Below are 5,656 nucleotides of genomic sequence, written 5' to 3'. Positions count from 1 at the left end.
ACAGACAGACAGACCAAAATTATAAAAATTTTAGATTTGGCTTCTGTTGATCTAATAATCCCCCTATTAATTTTACTTTAACATCTATTATGTACAGATATCGGCCTGTTGCAATTTTGTTATTCTCAAATACTTTCGTTTGATACCCATATGGCAACATTTAGGTTATCTTATCAATTTAACTGAATTAAAGTTTTCAAATAGGTGGCAGCCCACTTCAAAAATATTTTCAGAAGTAAGCTTCCTAATCCTCTTTAGTTTAATGTCCGTATTGTAATATTTCATTTATTTTACAAATTTAAATGAATTCAATTTTTCAAGCAGTTGGCAAATCCCCTACAAATATTTTCGGAATTAAAATTTCCTAGCCTCTTTAGTGTAATGCCAATATTGCAGAATTTTAATTTATGTTATCAATTTAATTAAATTAAAGCTTTGAAATAGGTGGCAACCTTTAACAAAAATTTATTCAGCTGTAAGATTTTCTGCCATACCTAAACAAAAGCGTTGGGCGGAGCGGTTTCTGACGGTTAGCGCCGAAGTGCCATACCTAAACAAAAGCGTCAACGCTACGTCAAACGCAGAAATAACACCAACAATAAGCATAGGTTTGTTTGTGTGTGACACGATAATGACAGTTCCGCCCTTTTCTCCAGCCAACTTCAATACCTAACGCCCTGTCAAAATCGGATTTTCCAACCGCTCAGCGTTGACGCCGCGTTGTTTCGGTATGCTTCATACAAATTGTATGGGCATGAGAATTTTTTGACAGCCAGACAACGCGGACGCTTTTGTTTAGGTATGGCAGTTCGTAAATCTTTTTCTTTTGACAGCCATATCGCACTATTTACTTTATCGTATCAATTGACCTAAACTGAAATTTTAAACACAGGTAGCAACTCTCTAATTTTTTCTTCTATATTGTAAGCTAGACCTCTAGCGATACATCGGTGAAAACTGCATTCAAATCCATTATTCGTTTTCCAGTGATGCGCATACAAATATACCCTGCAGTGAAACGCCAAACTAGTCAGGAAAAATACTAGTGTTTGCAACTAGAATTTCCTGACTGAAACCGAACTAGTTCGTAAATGACCAGACTTGTACCAAGTACCAAACGATTTATGTATTCATGCCCTGTTTTATTTGACTTCGACAGTTGAATACAATAGAGTACACAAAATATTATAACATTTATTAGGGTATATTGTAAACCGTTAAAGCGAGTACGTACGTGATTTTACCATACTTGTTAAATAATGATTAATCTTCATAATTTTTAATTAAAGCATGTTTTTTTGAATAACCGTTTAATGGTTAAATACCGATATTAGCACATTTTTAATGATTAATAATTACTTAAACAAAATTTTTTAATTAATTCGCTAATTTTAATTACATCATTATTTTGTTATTTTTGATCATTTTCAATTATTTTTAATTCTTTTTAATTAAAAATTAATATAATTATGTGATTAATTTTAATTATCAATCAATAAGCCAAAGTATAGACAAAAATTAGGAATATTTATTAACTGCTTGAATTATTTATTTATTTTATTCTTATCCAAATCTCAAATTTTAAACATTATTACTTAAAAAAAAAAATTTAAAACGAAATGACTGAAATGTGAAAAGTTAATGAATTTAATTTATTTTAATGAAAACTTTTATTTTTATTTCAGTTCACTCAAAATGAACTAAAGTATTCGTTTTATTTTTAACTAAAATGTTTTCTTTTCCATATTATTAAAAAAAGATAAAAATATAGTATTTATTGTACCGAAAGCTTTTACTTTTAATATCATTTAATGGAAAATGCCTTTAAATTGATGTTCAAATGTTCGAAATATTTATGTTCCTTGTAATTAATACTCAAAAAATTGTACACTAATTATTGGCAAATCTAAGGCTGCTAAATAAAAATGTGTAATATTTTAAAGTGTACTTAATCAAAAGTCTTTCATTGTATATTCATGAATTCATTTAATTTTTTGACTTCCAAAGTAGCGGTTTTGGTCCATAATTGGACTAGTATTGTTTGAACTAGTATGAGACGGTATATTTCTGACCGAAATCTGACAATTGCCATCTTGTAGGACATCCCCATGTTAAAAATACCAGTTGATTGTGTGGAAAAAAGATAGTTGGCTGACTAGTTGGGCATGCGGTTTATACTAGTAGTGAGGTAGTTTACAACTAGTACATTTGACTACAGGGTACAGACAGACAGAGAGTCAAAAATTATAAAAATGGTTCTAAGCTCTATAAAAAACACACCATATTAATTTTTCTTTAATATCTATAAGGTACAGACATCGGACTGTTACAATTTTATTATAGGTATACATAGATATAGGTTTTATCAGTTTAATACAATAACATTTTTGAAAGAGGTGGCAGTAGAATTTCCAAAGCCACTTCAGATTGATACCCATGTTGCAATATTCAGTTTATCTCATAAATTAAATTAAATTAATATAAGCTGATTTATGGAGCTTTACGGCCGGTTAAATAAAAAGCAAAACAAAGTTTTCTTTTATCCTCCTACGCGTTTCGGCGTCTTTTCCGCCTTCATCAGGCAGACTCCCTTATTCGGTACAAAACATAAAAACGCAAACAATTAGGCTTCAAATCACAATTAATAATATGCGTACATACATACATACATATAACATAGTTAACAAAGTACATATATACAATATAGAAACCACAGCACTTACATTTAAATTAATAAGAACAAAATAAACAAAACATCACAATAATCGCTTCACTACATTCACTTCTGCATCATCGTCCATCTGTTTTTCTATTGCACCTTATTGCCGCGCTGAGCGACCAGGCGTTCAGAAAAGATAACAACAGAAAAATCAAAAACATATTGCTAAGGAACGGATGCCCAAGCAAAACTATAGACAGATTGATAGCAACAACAAAATACAGACAAAAATCATCTGAAACGACCGCCGAACCCGCAAACAGAAATGAAGGCAAAATATTTAAAGGAGTCACATATGTAAAAGGACTAACGGATACAAAAACACTACATACAAATATCCAAAATAAGCACATAAGCCGCATAGCACTCTCAACAAAATATTTAGCAAAACAAAAGACAAGATCAGCAAAGAATAATAACATGATGTAGTTTATCAAATCAATTGCAATGGCAAAGCTGGCGAGCCTTGCAATAAATTGTACATAGGCACAACAAAGCGCAAAGTTGGAGTCAGAATAGGCGAACATAAAGCAGACGTAAGAAACAAAAAATCAACTACAGCGCTAGCCCAACACTTGACAAACATTCGGCTGATTTCAAAGGCCTGCTCAAGAACGATAGAATACAAGATTGCGCATTCCCGCAGAATGACATTTGTGGCAACGGGTAAACAAAGAATATGGCGAAGAACAATGAGTTGACAGTTGTGAATTTGCAGTGAGAAAACGTGTTTTCTTCTCGATTCGCCAATTTTTCAAGCCATCTTTGAATAAAGCAAATTAAGCACAACGTTAACAAAAAATATACAACCACTCTTGAAATGTGTTTAAAAGAATAGGTCTTATTAATTATCTGTTTAGAATTTTTGTGTTTGTATTGCAGGTGCCGAAAAATTGATAATATCTTGTCGCAGCGCATGTTTTCCTGCAGAAAGTGGTCGATGCTTGCTTACCTCCGATTTCAATTTGTAATTTGTGGTATTTCAACGTTTTCAATTTAACATGTCGTGTCCGTAAAGTGCTTCATGCATATTACGCTGGTGTCTAAATTGTATGGCTTCTCCTGCCGGCAGAACTCTACCCCCTTTCTGGCCAAGGCGTCGTCGCGGGGAAACAAAAAAAAACTGCATTTGGGGGCTTTACCCCTACGGCTGCTGCAATTCAACACACGACACGACATTTTTATAAAGTTTTTATTACAAATAAAACGTTATTTACTTCAGAACGCACGAATTACCTCGATTTTTCACTTGAAAGTATACAATACGTTTGCACTTGTTTTTAAACAAAAAGTTTGTTTACGTATTGCCATAAATGTCAAAGTCGGCAAAACCAAAGTAGCGGTTTCAGGAATGCGCCACCTTCAGTTCATTTCACCATGAGGCCTGCTCATACAAGAACAAATACAAGACGCAATGAATTTCAAAGAAGATGTCGATAGTATAAATTGCGCATACAGGACGGCAATAAGGTGCAATAGAAAAACAGATGGACGATGATGCAGAAGTGAATGTAGTGAAGCGATTATTGTGATGTTTTGTTTATTTTGTTCTCATTAATTTAAATGTAAGTGCTGTGGTTTCTATATATGTATATATGTACTTTGTTAACTATGTTATATGTATGTATGTATGTACGCATATTATTAATTGTGATTTGAAGCCTAATTGTTTGTGTTTTTATGTTTTGTTCCGAATAAACAGACTCCCTGATGAAGGCGGAAAAGACGCCGAAACGCGTAGGAGGATAACAGAAAACTTTGTTTTGCTTTTTATTTAACCGGCTGTAAAGCTCCATAAATCAGCTTATATAAATATATAGGAAATTTTAAATTTTGGCCCTAGAAAAACAAAAAAAAAATTATTAAAACTTTCAAACTACTCTAAAAAAATATTTCTGGCTGTAAGCCTTCTTAAGCATCTTTCTTTTGACGCCCATATTGCAATATTCACTTATTCTTATTTTTTACTTCTACTGCAATTTTCAAACAGGTGGCAACTTTCCAATTTTTTCCTTCTATATTTTAAGTTAGACCTCCAGCACAACATAGGTGAAAATTTAATTCAATTCCATGCATTCGTTTTCGAGTGATGCGCGTGCAAACATACAGACAGACATACAGACAGATCAAAATTCTAAAAATGGTTGATTTGGCTTCTGATGCTCTAATAAAGACCCACCACATTAATTTTTCTTTAATATCCATAATGTACAGACATCTGTTACAATTTTATTATATGTATAGATTACCAACCCATGATAATATGTAGTTCCCAATCCTTGGTAACAGTTCGCAAGTATTGTCAAAATTCGGAAACTAAATATCTTTAGTTGTCGAAACTAACCCTTTTTCTTATTGTATACAGATACCAGAAAATTCACAAACCAATAAAAAGACCAAATAATAATAACGAACGCAGACAAAGGCAGTAAAAGGGTCATGACAAGAATACGTACAAAACTATACGGAATGATCCAACACAACAATTATTAAGAAAAAACTATGCCCTTATATAAATAATATTATACAATATTAAACAAAAGTTACAGTTGACGTGTGCGGCTGCAAATGCACCTAGACCTCATATATGGTCTCCCAAAAATTCACATGCCAAATACACCTCTCAGACCGATATCATCTTCCGCAAATGTACCTTGCTACAAATTATCAAAATTCATTGGAAGTATTTTAAAAAACATTATATCCGAGGATTATAACATAAAAAATTCATATCATGGTACAATAAAAACAGGTAGAAGCCAAATTGACATCAAACCTACAAAAGTCAAAGTTTTCGGGAGAGTAAAAATAAAAATGAGCGTGTGTAAAGAAAAATAAAAAAATTACATTTCGCTGGTTGACGTTTTTAAGTAAATTTGAAGTTTTGTATTTATTTATTTATTTTCTTTAGTTAAAATTTGTTAATTTGTATGTTCT

This window comes from Rhagoletis pomonella, unplaced genomic scaffold, assembly GCF_013731165.1.
Source record: "Rhagoletis pomonella isolate Grant_MI unplaced genomic scaffold, Rhpom_1.0 Rhpom_scaffold_00001, whole genome shotgun sequence".
NCBI classification, from domain to species: Eukaryota; Metazoa; Arthropoda; class Insecta; order Diptera; family Tephritidae; genus Rhagoletis; species Rhagoletis pomonella.
The sequence above is the reverse complement of the archived record's forward strand: the minus strand, read 5'-3'. Positions refer to the sequence as shown.